Source organism: Triticum aestivum, chromosome 5B (genome assembly GCF_018294505.1).
Source record: "Triticum aestivum cultivar Chinese Spring chromosome 5B, IWGSC CS RefSeq v2.1, whole genome shotgun sequence".
Lineage (NCBI taxonomy): Eukaryota > Viridiplantae > Streptophyta > Magnoliopsida > Poales > Poaceae > Triticum > Triticum aestivum.
The window spans coordinates 345,644,648-345,666,185 of record NC_057807.1 but is presented as its reverse complement, the minus strand read 5'-3'; positions in this window follow the sequence as shown (position 1 = coordinate 345,666,185).

Sequence of the window (21,538 nt, the reverse complement as noted above, 5' to 3'; positions counted from 1 at the left end):
CCTTCTTATCCGCCAAATACTTGGGGCAGTTCCGCTTCTAGTGTCCAGTCTGCTTGCAGTAAAAGCACTCAGTCTCAGGCTTAGGTCCAGACATGGGTTTCTTCTCTTGAGCAGTAACTTGTTTGCTGTTCTTCTTAAAGTTCCCCTTCTTCTTCCCTTTGCCCTTTTTCTCGAAACTGGTGGTCTTGTTAACCATCAACACTTGATGCTCCTTCTTGATTTCTACCTCCGCGGCTTTTAGCATTGCGAAGAGCTCGGGAATAGTCTTGTCCATCCCTTGCATATTATAGTTCATCACAAAGCTCTTGTAGCTTGGTGGCAGTGATTGAAGAATTCTGTCAATGACACTATCATCAGGAAGATTAACTCCCAGTTGAATCAAGTGATTATTATACCCAGACATTTTGAGTATGTATTCACTGACAGAACTATTCTCCTCCATCTTGGAGCTATAGAACTTATTGGAGACTTCATATCTCTCAATCCGGGCAATTGCTTGAAATATTAACTTCAACTCCTGGAACATCTCATATGCTCCATGACGTTCAAAACGTCGTTGAAGACCCGGTTCTAAGCCGTAAAGCATGGCACACTGAACTATCGAGTAGTCATCAGCTTTGCTCTGCCAGACGTTCTTAATGCCGTCAATTGCATCAGCAGTAGGCCTGGCACCCAGCGGTGCTTCCAGGACGTAATTCTTCTGTGCAGCAATGAGGATAATCCTCAGGTTACGAACCCAATCCGTGTAACTGCTACCATCATCTTTCAACTTTGCTTTCTCAAGGAACGCATTAAAATTCAACGGAACAACAACACGAGCCATCTATCCACAACAAACATAGACAAGCAAAATACTATCAGGTACTAAGTTCATGATAAATTTAAATTCAATTAATCATATTACTTAAGAACTCCCACTTAGATAGACATCCCTCTAATCCTCTAAGTGATTACGTGATCCATATCAACTACACCATGTCCGATCGTCACATGAGATGGAATAGTTTGAATGGTGAACATCAATATGTTGATCATATCTACTATATGATTCACGCTCGACCTTTCGGTCTCCGTGTTCCGAGGCCATATCTGTTATATGCTAGGCTCGTCAAGTTTAACCTGAGTATTCCGCGTGTGCAACTGTTTTGCACCCATTGTATTTGAACATAGAGCCTATCACACCCGATCATCACGTGGTGTCTCAGCACGAGGAACTTTCACAATGGTGCATACTGAGGGAGAACACTTCTTGATAATTTAGTGAGAGATCATCTTAAAATGCTACCGTAAATCAAATCAAGATAAGATGCATAAAGGATAAACATCACATGCAATCAATATAAGTGATATGATATGGCCATCATCATCTTGTGCTTGTGATCTCCATCTTCGAAGCACTGTCGTGATCACCATGGTCACCGGTGCGACACCTTGATCTCCATCATAGCATCGTTGTCGTTTATGCCATCTATTGCTTCTATGACTATCGCTTAGTGATAAAGTAAAGCAATTACAGGGCGTTTGCATTTGATACAATAAAGCGACAACCATATGGCGCCTGCCAGTTGCCGATAACTTCGGTTTCAAAATTTTATCAAGGTATGTGCTTTGTGAAAGTCCAATTAGGCGTCTTGATCTATCTCTATAAATCTTGATGCCCAATATGTAAGCAGCTTCACCGAGGTCTTTCGCTGAAAAACTTTTATTCAAGTATCCCTTTATCCTATCCAGAAATTCTATATCATTTCCAATTAATAATATGTCATCTACATATAATATCAGAAATGCTACAGAGCTCCCACTCACTTTCTTGTAAATACAGGCTTCTCTAAAAGTTTGTATAAAACCATATGCTTTGATCACACTATCAAAGCGTTTATTCCAACTCTGAGATGCTTGCACCAGTCCATAAATGGATCGCTGGAGTTTGCACACTTTGTTAGCACCTTTTGTATCAACAAAACCTTCTGGTTGCATCATATACAACTCTTCTTCCAGAAATCCATTCAAGAATGCAGTTTTGACATCCATTTGCCAAATTTCATAATCATAAAATGCGGCAACATGATTCGGACAGACTTAAGAATCGCTACGGGTGAGAAAGTCTCATCGTAGTCAAACCCTTGAACTTGTCGAAAACCTTTCGCAACAAGTCGAGCTTTATAGACAGTTACATTACCATCAGCGTCAGTCTTCTTCTTAAAGATCCATTTATTCTCAATGGCTTGCCGATCATCGGGCAAGTCAACCAAAGTCCATACTTTGTTCTCATACATGGATCCCATCTAAGATTTCATGGCCTCTAGCCATTTTGCAGAATCTGGGCTCATCATCGCTTCCTCATAGTTCATAGGTTCGTCATGGTCAAGTAACATGACTTCCAGAATAGGATTACCATACCACTCTGGTGCGGATCTTACTCTGGTAGACCTATGAGGTTCAGTAGAAACTTGATCTGAAGTTTCATGATCAATATCATTAGCTTCCTCACTAATTGGTGTAGTTGTCACAGGAACCGGTTCTTGTGATGAACTACTTTCCAATAAGGGAGCAGGTATAGTTACCGCATCAAGTTATACTTTCCTCCCACTCACTTCTTTCGAGAGAAACTCCTTCTCTAAAAAGGATCCGAATTTAGCAACAAAAATCTTGCCCTCAGATCTGTGATAGAAGGTGTACCCAACAGTTTCTTTTGGGTATCCTATGAAAACACATTTCTCCGATTTGGGTTCGAGCTTATCTGGTTGAAGTTTCTTCACATAAGCATCGCATCCCTAAACTTTAAGAAACGACAACTTTGGTTTCTTGCCAAACCACAGTTCATGAGGCGTCGTCTCAACGGATTTTGATGGTGCCCTATTTAACATGAATGCGGCCGTCTCTAAAGCATAACCCCAAAACGATAGCGGTAAATCAGTAAGAGACATCATAGATTGCACCATATCTAGTAAAGTACGACTACAACGTTCGGACACACCATTTCGTTGTGGTGTTTCGGGTGGTGTGAGTTGTGAAACTATTCCGCATTGTTTCAAATGTAGACCAAACTCGTAACTCAAATATTCTCCTCCACGATCAGATAGTAGAAATTTTATTTTCTTGTTACGATGATTTTCCACTTCACTCTGAAATTCTTTGAACTTTTCAAATCTTTCAGACTTGTGTTTCATTAAGTAGATATACCCATATCTGCTCAAATCATCTGTGAAGGTGAGAAAATAACGAAACCCACCGCGAGCCTCAACATTCATTGGACCACAAACATCAGTATGTATGATTTCCAACAAATCAGTTGCTCGCTCCATAGTTCCGGAGAACAGCATTTTAGTCCTCTTGCCCCTAAGGCACGGTTCGCAAGTACCAAGTGATTCATAATCAAGTGATTCCAAAAGCCCATCAGTATGGAGTTTCTTCATGCGCTTTACACCAATATGACCTAAACGGCAGTGCCACAAATAAGTTGCACTATCATTATCAACTCTGCATCTTTTGGTTTCAACACTATGAACATGTGTATCACTACTATCGAGATTCAACAAAAATAGACCACTCTTCAAGGGTGCATGACCATACAAGATATTACTCATATAAATAGAACAACCATTATTCTCTGATTTAAATGAACAACCGTCTCGCATCAAACAAGATCCAGATATAATGTTCATGCTCAACGCTGGCACCAAATAACAATTATTTAGGTCTAAAACTAATCCCGATGGTAGATGTAGAGGTAGCGTGCCGACCGCGATCACATCGACTTTGGAACCATTTCCCACGCGCATCGTCACCTCGTCCTTAGCCAATCTTCGCTTAATCCGTAGTCCCTGTTTTGAGTTGCAAATATTAGCAACAGAAAAAGTATCAAATACCCAGGTACTACTGCGAGCATTAGTAAGGTACACATCAATAACATGTATATCAAATATACCTTTGTTCACTTTGCCATCCTTCTTATCCGCCAAATACTTGGGGCAGTTCCGCTTCTAGTGTCCAGTCTGCTTGCAGTAAAAGCACTCAGTCTCAGGCTTAGGTCCAGACATGGGTTTCTTCTCTTGAGCAGTAACTTGTTTGCTGTTCTTCTTAAAGTTCCCCTTCTTCTTCCCTTTGCCCTTTTTCTTGAAACTGGTGGTCTTGTTAACCATCAACACTTGATGCTCCTTCTTGATTTCTACCTCCGCGGCTTTTAGCATTGCGAAGAGCTCGGGAATAGTCTTGTCCATCCCTTGCATATTATAGTTCATCACAAAGCTCTTGTAGCTTGGTGGCAGTGATTGAAGAATTCTGTCAATGACACTATCATCAGGAAGATTAACTCCCAGTTGAATCAAGTGATTATTATACCCAGACATTTTGAGTATGTGTTCACTGACAGAACTATTCTCCTCCATCTTGGAGCTATAGAACTTATTGGAGACTTCATATCTCTCAATCCGGGCAATTGCTTGAAATATTAACTTCAACTCCTGGAACATCTCATATGCTCCATGACGTTCAAAACGTCGTTGAAGACCCGGTTCTAAGCCGTAAAGCATGGCACACTGAACTATCGAGTAGTCATCAGCTTTGCTCTGCCATACGTTCTTAATGCCGTCAATTGCATCAGCAGCAGGCCTGGCACCCAGCGGTGCTTCCAGGACGTAATTCTTCTGTGCAGCAATGAGGATAATCCTCAGGTTACGAACCCAGTCCGTGTAACTGCTACCATCATCTTTCAACTTTGCTTTCTCAAGGAACGCATTAAAATTCAACGGAACAACAACACGAGCCATCTATCTACAACAAACATAGACAAGCAAAATACTATCAGGTACTAAGTTCATGATAAATTTAAATTCAATTAATCATATTACTTAAGAACTCCTACTTAGATAGACATCCCTCTAATCCTCTAAGTGATTACGTGATCCATATCAACTACACCATGTCCGATCGTCACATGAGATGGAATAGTTTCAATGGTGAACATCAATATGTTGATCATATCTACTATATGATTCACGCTCGACCTTTCGGTCTCCGTGTTCCGAGGCCATATCTGTTATATGCTAGGCTCGTCAAGTTTAACCTGAGTATTCCGCGTGTGCAACTGTTTTGCACCCATTGTATTTGAACATAGAGCCTATCACACCCGATCATCACGTGGTGTCTCAGCACGAGGAACTTCCACAATGGTGCATACTGAGGGAGAACACTTCTTGATAATTTAGTGAGAGATCATCTTAAAATGCTACCGTCAATCAAAGCAAGATAAGATGCATAAAGGATAAACATCACATGCAATCAATATAAGTGATATGATATGGCCATCATCATCTTGTGCTTGTGATCTCCATCTTCGAAGCACTGTCGTGATCACCATCGTCACCGGTGCGACACCTTGATCTCCATCATAGCATCGTTGTCGTTTACGCCATCTATTGCTTCTATGACTATCGCTTAGTGATAAAGTAAAGCAATTACAGGGCGTTTGCATTTCATACAATAAAGCGACAACCATATGGCGCCTGCCAGTTGCCGATAACTTCGGTTACCAAAGTATGACATGCTGGTAAGCAGTATGACTTGTATCGCCCACAACTCACTTGTGTTCTACTCGTGCATATGACATCTACGCATAAAACCTGGCTCTAATACCATTGTTGGGGAACGTAGTAATTTCAAAAAATTTCCAACGCACATGCAAGATCATGGTGATGCATAGCAACGAGAGGGGAGAGTATTGTCCACGTACCCTCATAGACCGTAAGCGTAAGCGTTATGACAACGTAGTTGATGTAGTCGTACGTCTTCACGATCCGACCGATCCAAGTACCGAACGTACGACACCTCCGAGTTCACATGTTCAGCTCAATGACGATCCCCGGACTCCGATCCAGCAAAGTGTCGGGGATGAGTTCCGTCAGCACGATGGCGTGGTGATGATGATGATGTTCTACCGGCACAGGGCTTCGCCTAAACTCCGCGATGATATGACGGAGGTGGAATATGGTGGAGGGGGGCACCGCACACGGCTAAGGAAAGATCACGTAGATCAACTTCTGTGTCCTAGGGTGCCCCCCGGCCCCCGTATATAAAGGAGCAAGGGGGAGGCCGACTGGCCCTTGTGGGCGCGCCAAGGAGGAGGAGTCCTCCTCCTAGTAGGAGTAGGACTCCCTCTTTCCTACTCCTACTAGGAGGGGGAAAGGAAGGGGGAGAGGGAGAGGGAAAGAGGGGGGCGCCGCCCCCCCCTCCTAGTCCAATTCAGACCAGAGGGGGAGGGGGCGCGCGGCCGATGCTGGCTGCCCCTCTCTCTCTCCACTAAGGCCCATAAGGCCCATTACTTCTCCCGAGGGGGTTCCGGTAACCCTCCGGCACTCTGGTTTTCTCCGAAAACGCCCGGAACACTTCCGGTGTCCAAATATAGTCGTCCAATATATAAATCTTTATTTCTTGACCATTTCGAGACTCCTCGTCATGTCCGTGATCACATCCGGGACTCCGAACAAACTTCGGTACATCAAAACTTACAAACTCATAATAAAACTATCATCGTAACGTTAAGCGTGCGGACCCTACGGGTTCGAGAACTATGTAGACATGACCTAGAACTATCCTCGGTCAATAACCAATAGCGGAACCTGGATGCCCATATTGGCTCCTACATATTCTACGAAGATTGAGGGAGTTCTGGACTAGGGGTGTCCGGACTGCCGGACTATCATCGTCAGCCGGACTCCAAGACTATGAAGATACAAGATTGAAGACTTCGTCCCGTGTCCGGATGGGACTTTCCTTGGCGTGGAAGGCAAGCTTGGCAATATGGATATGTAGATCTCCTACCATTGTAACCGACTCTGTGTAACCCTAGCCCTCTCCGGTGTCTATATAAACCGGAGGGTTTTAGTCCGTAGGACACACAACCATTACAACAATCATACCATAGGCTAGCTTCTAGGGTTTAGCCTCCTTGATCTCGTGGTAGATCCACTCTTGTACTACCCATATCATCAATATCAATCAAGCAGGAGTTGGGTTTTACCTCCATCAAGAGGGCCCGAACCTGGGTAAAAACATCGTGTCCCTTGTCTCCTGTTACCATCTTCCTAGACGCACAGTTCGGGACCCCCTACCCGAGATCCGCCGGTTTTGACACCGACATTGGTGCTTTCATTGAGAGTTCCTCTGTGTCGTCACCGATAGGCTTGATGGCTTCTTCAATCAACAACAACGCAGTCCAGGGTGAGAATTTTCTCCCCGGACAGATCTTCGTGTTCGGCGGCTTTGCACTGCGGGCCAATTCACTTGGCCATCTGGAGCAGATCGAAAGCTAGGCCCCTGGCCATCAGGTCAGGTTTGGAAGCCTAAACTTCACGGCCGACATCCATGGAGACTTGATCTTTGACGGATTCGAGCCATAGCCGAGCGTGCCGCACTGGCACGATGGGCATGATTTAGCTCTACCGCCGGACAGTGCCCTGGAGGCCGCACACGAGTCCGCTCTGACCCATAGTTCGGAGCAGACCACGCAGATCGAGGACAGGTGGCTGGACACCGCCTCGGGAGCTGCAACTTCTACGGCGATGGAGCCAAATATTGACCTTGTCCCTTATAAAGCTCGTGACTCCGAGGCGCCGGACTCCTTGCCAGACTCCGAACCTCCTGCGCCCCTGCCAATCGAATCCGATCGGGCGCCGATCATGGAGTTTACCGCCGCGGACATCTTTCAGCACTCACCCTTTGGCGACATCCTAAATTTGCTAAAGCATCTCTCGTTATTAGGAGAACCCTGGCCGGACTGCGGTCAGGACGGTTGGGATACGGATGACAAAGAAATTCAAAGCCCACCCACCGCCCACTTTGTAGCCACTGTCGACGATCTAACCGACATGCTAGACTATGACTCCGAAGACATCGACGGTATGGACGACGATGCCGGAGACGATCAAGAACCAGCGCCTACAGGGCACTGGAAGACCACCTCGTCATACGACATATACATGGTGGACACCCCAAAGGATGGGGACGGCGAAGAAGCAGCGGAGGCAGATTCTTCTAAGAAACATCCCAAGCGCCAATTTCAGCGGCGCCGCTCTAAATCCCGCCACAGTAAGAATGGAGATTCCGGCACCGGAGATAATAACACCCCAGAGAGTGCCGAAGACAACCCCCTCCAGCAAGATTCAGCACAGGAGGACGGGGAAGCCAGCCCTCGAGAGAGAGCAGCAGACGAGGAGGATGAAAACTACATGACTCCCTCCGGAGACGAGGCAAGCCTCAACGATGACGAATTCATTGTGCCAGAGGATCCCGTCGAACAAGAGCGTTTTAAACGCAGGCTTATCGCCACGGCAAATAGCCTAAAGAAAAAGCAGCAACAGCTTCAAGCTGATCAAGACCTGCTGGCCGACAGATGGACCGAGGTCCTCGCGGCCGAAGAGTATGAACTCGAACGCCCCTCCAAGAGCTATCCAAAACGCAAGTTGCTCCCCCGACTAGAGGAGGAAGCATACAAACCTTCATCACCAGCGCACAATACGGCAGACCGACCACCCCGTGGTCGCGACAGAGAGGCATCTAGGCCCTCCATCAGGACCGTACCCCGGCACCGCTCGAAAAGTACGAAGCCACGAGGGAATGCGCCGGACTTGCGGGATATATTGGAGGACAAGGCAAGACAATCCAGATCTATCTACGGATCACGTGGGCGCCCCACGACCCACGACGACTACCGTCGCGCCGGATACAGCAACTCCGGCCGGGCCGAACACAGCAGACAACGCTCTCTTGAGCTACGTCGTGATATTGCTCAATATAGAGGCGCCGCACACCCACTATGCTTCACAGACGAAGTAATGGATCATCAAATCCCTGAAGGGTTTAAACCCGTGAACATTGAATCCTACGATGGCACAACAGACCCCGCGGTTTGGATCGAAGATTATCTCCTTCATATCCATATGGCCCGCGGCGACGATCTCCACGCCATCAAGTATCTCCCACTCAAGCTTAAAGGACCAGCTCGGCATTGGCTTAACAGCTTGCCCGCAGAGTCAATTGGGTGTTGGGAGGACCTGGAAGCCGCATTCCTCGATAACTTCTAGGGCACATATGTGCGACCACCAGACGCCGATGACCTAAGCCACATAATTCAGTAGCCAGACGAATCGGCCAGACAGTTCTGGGCACGATTCTTAACAAAGAAAAATCAAATCATCGATTGTCCGGATGCAGAGGCCCTCGCAGCTTTCAAACATAACATCCGCGACGAGTGGCTGGCCCGGCACCTAGGACAGGAAAAGCCGAAATCCATGGCAGCCCTCACATCACTCATGACCCGCTTCTGTGCGGGAGAGGACAACTGGCTAGCTCGCAGCAACAACCTCAGCAAAAATGCTGGCAGTCCGGATACTAAGGACCACAATGGCAGGTCGCGTCGAAACAAAAACAAACGCCGCATTAACGGCGATAACAATTAGGATACGGTAGTCAACGCCGGATTCAGAGGCTCTAAACCAGGTCAGCAAAAGAAGCCATTCAAAAGAACTACTCCGGGTCCGTCCAATTTGGACCGAATACTCGACCGCTCTTGCCAGATACATGGCACCCCCGAAAAGCCAGCTAACCACACCGACAGAGATGGTTGGGTATTCAAGCAGGCAGGCAAGTTAATTGCCGAAAACATTGACAAGGGGCTGCACAGCAACGACGAGGAAGAGACTCGGCCTCCGAACAGTAGAGGACAGAAGGGTTTCCCCCCACAAGTGCGGACGGTAAACATGATATACGCAACCCATATACCCAAGAGGGAGCGGAAGCGTGCACTTAAGGACGTATATGCGATGGAGCCAGTCTCCCTCAAGTTCAACCCATGGTCCTCTTGTCCGATCACTTTCAATCGAAGAGACCACCCGACCAGTATCCGCCATGGCGGATTCACTGCATTGGTTTTAAACCCAATCGTCGATGGATTTCACCTCACTAGAGTCCTGATGGACGGTGGCAGCAGCCTGAACCTGCTTTATCAGGATACAGTGCGCAAGATGGGCATAGACCCCTCAAGGATTAAACCTACAAAGACGACCTTCAAAGGTGTCATACCAGGTGTTGAGGCCAATTGTACAGGCTCAGTCACACTGGAAGTGGTCTTCGGATCCCCGGATTATTTCCGAAGCGAGGAGTTAATCTTCGACATAGTCCCATTCCGCAGTGGCTATCACGCTCTGCTCGGACGAACCGTGTTTGCAAAATTCAACGCGGTACCGCATTATGCATACCTTAATCTCAAGATGCCAGGCCCTCGTGGAGTCATCACGGTCAACGGAAATACTGAACGCTCCCTCCGAACGGAGGAACACACAGCGGCTCTCGTGGCCGAAGTACAGAGCAGCCTTTTAAGGCAATTTTTGAGTCCGGCCGCTAAACGACCGGACATGGCCAAACGCGCCCGGAGTAACATCAATCAAGACCACCTGGCACGTTCTGAGCACCCGTAGCAATGCGGCCCCAACCCCAGCCCTCGCATGATTGCAAGACCAGCCCTTCGCGTACATCATTACGCTCTGGAGATACCATGGGCATAGGGGGAGGGGCACGACCACGACAGGCCTAGAGTGCGGCTTAACCACACCAGGGGCTCCCAAGTGTGTCACTCTTTTTTCTTCCTTTTTTTTATTTTTCCACAGGACTCCGTTCACCAGAGGCCCTGTCCGGCAGTAGGTCTGCCGAACTCACGATGCAACAGCCAGGGAGGGACAAAGACTACGATGAACACTCAGGTGGTCTCCATTATGAGCATTAAATTTGTTAAATACACCGGTCCACAGCCCACCCCTGGAGGGGTACATGTTTAAAATAGTCCAATCCCTTGCTTACCGCACTATTTATATCGTTCTGCACTCATGGCAGAATTCCTTGAATAAACAATGCTTCATTTTTTCGCTTATAATTGCATTCCTTTTCTTATATATGTTCATTTATGACATCTTGCATCCGTACACTCTGGTACGGCCGAATACACCAGGGGCTTATGTTCCCCACATTATGGTGTGATAAGTCCGAACACTTTCACAAGTGCGGCACCCCGAACTTATAGCACTATATGCATCGGCTCCAAATCATGTCTTGGGTCAATAGTTGGGTTTGCCCGGCTCCCATGTTTTGGTACCTTACGTTCCATTCTGTCGGCTAAGGTAGCACTGGGAGAACCACTGCGATTGCGCCCCGGTTGAGCTGGGCGAGCGCCTCAGTGGAGAAAGCTAAAACTGACTGCCATGATAAGGCGAGAGCTAGTTGCTGTTCGAGAGGTCTTTTCGAGTCCCTAAAGACTTATGCCGCTTAGAGCGAGGAACCGGCTGTGTCCGGCCAAGGCGTGGATAGCGCCCCAAATTCGGTCTTCCGAATACTAGGGGCTTCGCCGAAATTTAAATTATAGAATTCTATGGCTAAGTGAGAGTGTTCAAGCATTATAAGTCTGGTTGCCTTGTTCGTTGTGTTGAGCGCCTCCCTAGATGGACCCAAAAATGGGAACAAGAGCGCTCAAGTTTATCCCGAACACCCCAGCACTCGTGGCATGGGGGCTGAAGCCGACGACTTGCCATCTCTCAGATTTAATAAACGGCCGCACAGAAGGTAATATTTTAAATCAATAAGCGTTGCTTAGCGCATATGAACAAAGTTTTCAGCGCACAGGATAACACATTGCGAGTTTACTCAATAATTACATCTTTGGGGCACTCATCCGCAATCTTGCGGGCACCCTTCAGGACACTCTTATAGTACATTTCGGGCGTACGATACTCCTTGCCTGCTGGCGGCGCGTCCGTGATAAGCTTCTCAGCATCCAGCCTGCCCCAATGCACCTTTGCGCGGGCAAGGGCCCGACGGGCACCTTCAATGCAGGCGGAGCGCTTGATGACTTCCACCCAGGGGCACGCATCCACCAGCCGCCGCACGAGGCCAAAGTAGCTCCCAGGCATGGCCTCTCCAGGCCACAGCCGGACTATGAGGCCCTTCATGGCCTGTTCGGCTACCTTGTGGAGCTCGACCAGCTGCTTCAGCTGGTCGCTAGAGGGCACCGGATGTCCGGCCTCAGCGTACTGAGCCCAGAAGACCTTCTCCGTTGAGCTCCCCTCCTCGGCCTGGTAGAATGCGGCGGCATCGGACACGCTCCGAGGCAGATCTGCAAACGCCCGTGAAGATCTCCGAATTCGGGTAAGTATCAGGTAATTTACATTCACATGCTTGCTTTGCATGAAAAATACCTTACCCGCCGCTAATTTCTTCACCGCCTCAATCTCCTGGAGGGCCTTATGGGCCTCGGCCTTAGCGGCTTTGGCACTTTCAAGAGCCGAGGCAAGCTCGGACTCTCGAGTCTTCGAGTCGCGCTCCAAACTCTCATGCTTTTCCATGAGAGCCTGGAGCTCTTGCCGCACCTCCGCCACCCGCGCCTCCTGCTTCTCTCGCTCCGCTCGTTCCGCGGCCGCATTGCGTTCGGCCGCGGACAAGGCCTCCTTCAGGGTCGCCACCTCATTCGTGGCCCCTGCAGTACCCACGTTATCCTTGTTATTTCTGTTGCAACCAAAATCCTTTTCTGTAAGGTACAAATGTAAAAGAGGTGTTACTCACCTTCTTTTTCCTCGAGCTGCTTCTTGGCACGACTGAGCTCTTGCTCGAACTGCTCGAGGTCCTGCTTCAAAGCACCGATCTCCGCAGTCAGTGCGACAGAGGTCAACAGCGCAGCCTGCACACCCATATTGACATAATTTTTAGCACTCCTGTGTATATCTTTTTCAGATCCTCAGTCCGGTTTTTCTTTCCGAACACCGAACCGAGCATCAGGGGCTACTGTCTATGCGGTATCACATTACATATTTTAAACTTCTTACCTCAAAGCCTGTTAGAAGGCTACTGCAGGCTTCGGTCAGCCCGCTCTTGGCAAGCTGAACCTTCTGAATCACCGCACTCATGATAGTGCGGTGTTCTTCCTCGATGGAAGCGCCGTTAAGCGCCTCCAACAAGTTGTCTGGCGCCTCCGGTTGGACGGAGGCTGCCGGCGTCACGGTCTTGCCCTTCTTACGAAGGGGCCGCCTGCCGGACTCCGGAACCGCTGCGGGTTCCGGCATGAAGTCCGGCGCAAAGTCCGGGAGGTTGCCTTGCGGCACCTCCGGAGCCTCCTCCTGATGGGTCCCCTCCTGGGATCCCAGCTCGGCATCGTCAGCATCACGAGGGGTGGAGGCGGTCGGAATGGAATCCATGTCCGACGGAGCCAAGGACCCGCTTGATGAAGCGGGAAGATCATCATCGGCCGGACTACGGGTAGTGTGTGGCATTAGAAGAAAGCTATGTGACACAAAAGAGAAATTATAAATCATTCAGGAATCCGGATACTTACGATCTTGCCGGAGGCCTGGCCCTTGAGGGCCACTCTGCATCGCCAATGTTGGCGTTAGCGGAGCTGTCCGGGGGAAGGGTCCTTCCCCTCTTGGACCCTTCGGCCTCCCCCGTTGGGGAAGCCTTCCTTTTCCTCTCTCTCCCCCTCCGAGGGAGAGTCCTCTTTCTCCTCCTCGTCTTCGGGGGAGGAGTCCGCCTCGGAGCCATCGGACGATGAGTCTGATATCACCTAGCACCGGGAACTTCTTCGAGTTCCCGTGGCCTTCTTCTTGGCCTTCTTCTCCGGCACCACATAAAGTGTCGGGACTAGTAGCCCCGTTAAACGGGCGTCCCTTGAATAGCACCCTCAAGGCAGCTTCGTACGTCGTGTCGAAGAGCCCGCTGAGGGTCCGGTGCTATGCCGGATCGAACTCCCACAAATTGAAGGCCCGCTGTTGGCAGGGGAGAATCCGGCGGACGAGCATGACCTGGATCACATTGACAAGCCTAAGCTTCTTGTTCACCAAGGTCTGGAGACAGGACTGTAGTCCTGTCAGCTCCTCCAAACTGCCCCATAACATGCCCTTCTCTTTCCAGGAGGTGAGCTGCATGGGGATACCAGATCTAAACTCGGGGGCCGCTGCCCATTAGGGTCACGCGGCTCGGTGATGTAGAACCACCCCGATTGCCACCCCTTGATGGACTCCATGAAGGCCCCCTCAAGCCAGGTGACGTTGGGCATTTTGCCCACCATGGCGCCTCCGCATTCCGCTTGGACGCCCTTCACAACCTTCGGTTTGACATTGAAGGTCTTGAGCCACAGGTCGAAGTGGGGCTGGATGCAGAGGAAGGCCTCGCACACGACGATAAACGCCGAGATGTTGAGGATGAAGTTTGGCGCCAGATCATGGAAGTCCAGGCAGTAGTAGTACATGAGCCCCCGGACGAAGGGATGAAGTGGGAAGCCCAGTCCGTGGAGGAAGTGGGGAAGGAATACGACCCTCTCATGGGGCCTGGTGGTGGGGATGAGCTGCCCCTCGTCGGGCAGCCGGTGCGCGATGTCGCTGGAAAGGTATCCGGCGCAGCGCAGCTTTTTGATGTGCTCCTTCGTACCGGAGGAGGCCAACCACTTGCCTCCCGCTCCGGACATGACTGGAGGAGGTCGAGACGAGATGTGCGGACTTGGGCGCTGGAGCTCGAGTGCGCGGAGATGGATAAGCAAAGGAGGAAGAAGGCGTAGGTAAAAAGGTGGATCCTTATCCCCTTATATATAGGCGGACGAAGACTATGCGTCCCCACCGGCCTGGTAAAACTCACTTATCTCCCAAGCGCCACCATCAATGGCGCGGTTGGGTTACCCATGTCCGTATTGATGGGAATCCCGGAATAAGGGGAACACGATCTCTACTTCGACAAGACGTGCCAAGGAAACTGCTTCGCTAAACGCGCTGAGGTGGTATAATAAAAAACGATTCAAGTAAAGGCTTGGTAGTGGCGTGATGTCATGCTACAGAATACGTCAGTAGATTGAACTTGTGTACATATTATTCTCTCTACGGTGGAATGTGGAATTTATTTTGCAGAGCCGGACACTATCCTGGCGTTCACAATCTTCTATGAATTATTCGGAGGAGGAACCCGCCTTGCAATGCCGAACAATATGCGCGCTGGACTCATCGTCATTGAAGCTTGGTTCAGGGGCTACTGAGGGAGTCCTGGACTAGGGGGTGTCCGGACTGCCAGACTATCATCGTCAGCCAGACTTCAAGACTATGAAGATACAAGATTGAAGACTTCGTCCCGTGTCCGGATGGGACTTTCCTTGGCGTGGAAGGCAAGCTTGGCAATACGGATATGTAGATCTCCTACCATTGTAACCGACTCTGCGTAACGCTAGCCCTCTCCGGTGTCTATATAAACCGGAGGGTTTTAGTCCATAGGACACACAACCATTACAACAATCATACCATAGGCTAGCTTCTAGGGTTTAGCCTCCTTGATCTTGTGGTAGATCCACTCTTGTACTACCCATATCATCAATATCAATCAAGCAGGAGTAGGGTTTTACCTCCATCGAGAGGGCCCGAACCTGGGTAAAAACATCGTGTCCCTTGTCTCCGGTTACCATCCGCCTAGACGCACAGTTCGGGACCCCCTACCCGAGATCCGCCGGTTTTGACACCGACAAAGATCTTTATCGGTCAAACCGCATAACAACATACGTTGTTCCCTTTGTCATCGGTATGTTACTTGCCCGAGATTCGATCGTCGGTATTCAATACCTAGTTCAATCTCGTTACCGGCAAGTCTCTTTACTCATTATGTAATGCATCATTCCATAACTAACTCATTAGCTACATTGCTTGCAAGGCTTATAGTGATGTGCATTACCGAGAGGGCCCAGAGATACCTCTCCGACCATCGGAGTGACAAAACCTAATATCAAAATACGCCAACCCAACATGTACCTTTGGAGACACCTGTAGTACTCCTTTATAATCACCCAGTTATGTTGTGACGTTTGGTAGCACCCAAAGTGTTCCTCCGGTAAACGGGAGTTGCATAATCTCATAGTTACAGGAACATGTATAAGTCATGAAGAAAGCAATAGCAATATACTAAACTGTCAAGTGCTAGGCTAACGGAATGGGTCATGTCAATCACATCATTCTCCTAATGATGTGATCCCGCTAATCAAATGACAACACATGTCTATGGTTAGAAAACATAACCATCTTTGATTAATGAGCTAGTCAAGTAGAGGCATACTGGTGACATTATGTTGGTCTATGTATTCACACATGTATCATGTTTCCGGTTAATACAACTCTAGCATGAATAATAAACATTTATCATGATATGAGGAAATAAATAATAACTTTATTATTTCCTCTAGGGCATATTTCCTTCACGCATTGGTGCGGATGGGCCCGCCGTATGACCCGCCCTAGGCCTGGGTGGAAGCTGGATGCAGAAAGGAGGCGCCCCTGAGGCTGCGGCATCCAGGAGCTCGGTGACGCGCTCCAGTAGCACGTCATGGCCGCTCTCTTGCAGCCTGCACCGTAGCAGTTCCCGAGCCACCGTGAGCGTGGCCTTCATGTTTGCCTGCTCTCGTCGGGTGTGTGGAGTTGTGGCCACGGCATGGTTTGAGGCCCTTGCTGCTGATCGCACCTGCCGCGGAGTGAGGGCAGGCGGCGCTTGACCGCACCGCCCGCGCCCTGCAGCATTCTGCAAAGCATGGGCATCCTGAGGCGCTAGGTTGAGGTCACCTTGGGCAGGCGGCACGGCGTCGGTAGGCCATGCCGCCCACCGGTCGGCGTTGGCCGTCGGGTCGCCGACATGGATGCGACGAAGCATTGGGACGCAGATCGGTGGAAAGAGGATTTCGGCACACCCCTACCTGGCGCGCTAAATGTCAGATATAGGGTTCCGGCAAAACCCCTGAGGTTTGAACTATGGGGTGTGCATGAAGATCTTCTCCCTACCGATTCGCGCCCCAAAACCTCGCTGCAATTCGAAGCTACACGATGAACAACGCAAGGGACACAAGGTTTATACTGGTTCGGGCCACCGTTGTGGTGTAATACCCTAATCCAGTGTGTGGTGTGGTGGATTGCCTCCGCGGCTGATGATGAACAGTACAGAGGAAGAACAACCTCGTGAGGGGTGTTCTTGAGCTGGTGCAGTGTTCTGCTTGGAATGGATTCGATCGATCTCCCTTTCTACTGTGGTGGCTATCTCTATTTATAGGGGCCCTGGTTCTCTTCCCAAATATTGAGCGGGAAGGGAGCCAACACTGGCCATTTTGAAGGGGGGCAGCTATTACAAGCTATCCTGACTAAAGTTGGTCTTTGACTGCCCAAGGCACTAGCGATGATGCCATCTTGGGCTCCATGGTGACCTCCGTCCTGCCGCTCTGCTGGTCTTGGTCTCATTGCACCGATATGGTAACCTTTGCTGGATGCCTCCGTACTCCACGCTTGCGTTTGCCTCCTTTGCGCCAAAGAGAAAACAAGGACACTGCGCAGGCTGGCGCCCGCCTGGTCTCGATCGTCATGGCTTGCGCCACAAGCACCTCGCGAGGTACTCCTTGCCTTGACCTCTCCGTCTCCTCGCGAGCCCGTCTGGTGATGCTGCCCCTGAGAAAACCTTGCGTCGTCCGCCCCACGAGGCTTGGCCCCTCGCGAGGGTCTTGAGCTTGGGTTGATGTAGACGGGCCGTATTGGGCCACTGCTTGAGCCACGCCGTAGGCAGGAAAGTCTGGGGACCCTCGTTCCCAGAATGCCGACAACGGCGGTGGCTGATCTGCTGCAAGGGGTGAAGAGCTTGAGGCCGCCGAGGGAATGTGGCACGGCTTAACCTTGGAGACCGTAGGATGAACATGAGAAATTTGAGGCACTCTGAAGCCATCATATCGAGTGGAGCATGTGCTGTGACGAACTTCAGTAGTGACTAAAGGCACTTGGTACTTGGAGCGGCATGGGCGAGCAGGAGATGGGCCAGGGGCCAAACGAAGCACTTGGGCCAGTCCCAGCTCGGAGGAGTCACCCAGAAACTGACCCAAGTGCTGAGGCCCATCATTTGAATTGCCAAGTCCATCAATTGAAGTTCCAGGAGGCGCCAAAACCTGCAAATTTTCTGGCAGGGTAGAGCTACCAGCCTCTGCCATGGAAACACAGGAAGGTAAGGCATTGCTTGTGACATCTGGCGTAGAGGAAATAGCCTGAGAGTTCTCCATCACGTTGTCAAGAGTGAGATCAGCATCTTTAGGCAATATCTCAGAAATGTGAACAACAGATGTACGAGGTGCATCATTCAGAATACGAGGTGCAAATTGCACCCTAACAGTAGTCTCTTCATTCTCAACTTGGAAACTGATCTGAGGGACTAACATTTGCAGTTCTAGACGTGGCAGACCATAACCAGATCTCCAAGGGCCAAAGGCAGCAGTGAGAGTGAAAATAGACCTTGAAAGATAAGAAGTGAAGATATGGCGTGGAGTGACCTCATTAACAAGAACAGTAGCCAGATTATTACCGTGAACAGAAATGCTCACATTCAAGTTGACAGCAGACACCCCAACATCCATAAAGATTACTTCTGGCCGAACAGGGGCAACAAATAAAGTGACAGGAAGAGATGGGGCAATCGCAAATCCATGTGTGCTAGCAGACAAACTGGAATCCCAAGCAGAGTTGAGGCTATCAGTCACATTATCTTCAGGGAGGATTCCATCCTGAACTCTCAATCCTAGAGCTGCCAACCAAGCTTGGAAATCGACTAGGGCCGCAGGCATCTGTGGAGCATGTTGTGCTAGAGCGGGCCAAGCATCCCATTGGGCATGGTGGGGATCATCGTTCTGTGCAGCATGGTGCGGTTCATTGTCATTTCCAATCCCATTTTGAAGAAGCCAATTCTGCAGCTGTGTCAGGACCCCGATCCTATGCCACACCGATCTAGCATGTAACACCTCATATCACTTTGCGGCCTCACGCATGGTATTCCCACGGGTGTCTCCATACCAGGCCCGAGACCGTTTGCGCCTTTTGGCTCACGTATATGATAGTGTCGCTAGCTTCCATATGACAAAGAACACAGGCTAACATGGCTAGTCGTAAACCCGAAGTGGCACTAACTTATAGGGACAGGCATACATGACCCAGCAACGAACGTGTCGGTCATTAGCAAGTGAATCCGGGTTGTAGCAACTGGGCTAGCAGGACTCTGGTAAACCGGGTTGTAGCAGGCTAACAGGACTCCAGTATACACCGCGTAACATTTTCCCCAAGGGACAGACACATGAACGAAGAAGGACACATGCTGGCCAGCCTAAGTGTTCCGGAGCAGTAGCAAGCTACCAAGGCTCAGTGGAAGCACTAGGAGGCATTTCCTGATAAGAGAGGCTACCAAGGATAAACAACTAGATAGTCAGATCCCACACATACCAAGCATTTCAATAACATACACACAATATGCTCGATATGTGCAAATACAACATGGCATCACAACATGACTCTACAACTCAAGTATTTATTCAATAGGATCTGAGGAGCGAGATATTACAAACATGGGTCTCATGACCCAACATTCAGAGCATACAAGTCAAAGCACAAGCAGAGGCTTAACATGTCTGAGTACAGACATCTACAAATGAAAAAGGTTGAGAAGCCTGACTATCTACAAGATCCTGCCGGGGCCACAAGATCGTAGCTGAGGTATCAAGCTAAACGTCGAAGTCCACACGGAACTACTAGCGAGACTGAAGTCTCTCTGCAAAAACATAAAATAGGCAAACGTGAGTACAAATGTACCCAGCAAGACTTACATCAGAACTAACTACATATGCATTATTATCAACAAAGGGGATGGTGGGGTTTAACTGCAGCAAGCCAGCTTTGACTCGGTGGCTATCCTGAACTACGACTGCAAGTAACTCTTTTGAGGTGGCGCACATGAGTCCACATATTCACCATATCAATACACCACTATGGATCCGCTCCCGTCTCCCTACGAGAACGCCATCCATAGCACTCACGCTTATCTTGCGCATTTTAGAGTATCCACTTTCACTTGTCTATGAACTGTTATAGGCAACCCAGAAGTCCTTTACCGCGGACACGGCTATTCGAAGAGATGATGTTAACCCTGCAGGGGTGTACTTCTTCATACATGTTTCCACCACATAGCATCTACACACGACATGTGCTCGACAGACTTCAAGCGAAAGCCGGCGTGGGTGTAGACCACGACCTACCTAAACACTCAAGTCTCTAGTCCAGGTTTATCACCTATTCAGGTTCCGTCCGCAAATAGTCCGGCTGAAGTTTCCACATACGGCCCCGAACGATGTGTGCAGGGTTCCCGAGACACCAAATGGGCGCCCGGTACACCGTGCCACGTGCCTACTGCATCACAGCCCACCCCTCCGGTCAGTGCTGCGCATGGCCTCTAGCATACTATAAACACCAGAAACTACTTGCAATTCCTGGACAGAGGACAAGGGTGATTAAGAAGTCGAGCGGGGTCATATTTCAGGGCCCAATGCATGGTAGTAGTAGTTTCATGGATCACAAACACAGAACTCAGTTCCTGAGGACGGCTTCAATGAGACAACCCACCATGTACTCCTACATGGCCTCTCACTGCTACCTTTACCAAATTGTGTTCACACACTTAGCTCTCACGCAGTAGGACATGTTCACACACCTCTGATTCATCCCCGATGAATCAGACCTAACTCAACTCTAAGCAGTAACAGGCATGACAAACAAGCATGAATGAGTAGGCACAACAGAGCTCAAACAACTCCTACTCATGCTAGTGGGTTTCATCTATTTACTATGGCAATGACAGGTCATGCAGAGGATAAAGGGGTTCAGCTACCGCAGCAAGTAACAGATGAATCGTTGTTGTCCTAATGCAGTAAAAGAGAGCAGGAGCGAGAGAGAGTAGGATTGTATCGGAATTAACAAGGGGTTTTTGCTTGCCTGGCACTTCTGAAGATAGTATAGTTATTCATCGATGTCATCGAACTCATCCTCAAAACCACGTTTATCGAGAGGGGACAAACACCAGCAAACAAGGAAGAACACAATCAATGCAATGCACAATATGATGCATGATCATTACATGTCAATATGCTGTGATTTGAGCTAATGCAGCTAGCAATAGATTAAATGGAATTGGTTTGAATCCAAGATTCAAATTCAAACTCCTTATGTGGATATTCAAATGCCATTCATTTCATTTGTCCTAAACAGTAGTCATAAGTTGTTCTAACATGCAAGAAAATGGTACAGATGGATAGATTGGATTTTTATGATCATTTTTCATATATAATTTATCTCATTTGGAGTTTCGGTTGTATTACTATGAATTTTAGAAGTTTATACTACTTTCTGGAATTTCCTGAATAAACTTAAATCCAAAAAATGCTTTACTGCGTCAGCATTGCATCATTGTGACATCAGCAGGTCAACAAGGGCTGGCCCAGGTGAAACCTGACGACTGGGACCCACGAGTCAGTGTAACAGGGCTGGTCTGGGTGAGTGACAGGTGGGACCGGCCAGCGCTGACTTGGTCAAAGTCAAAGCTGACACGTGGGGTCCACAAGATTAGCACTAATTTGAACAAGAATTAAACTAACCTAAACATGCATAGTGGCCCACATGGCAGTGGCTCTAAGGGGGGG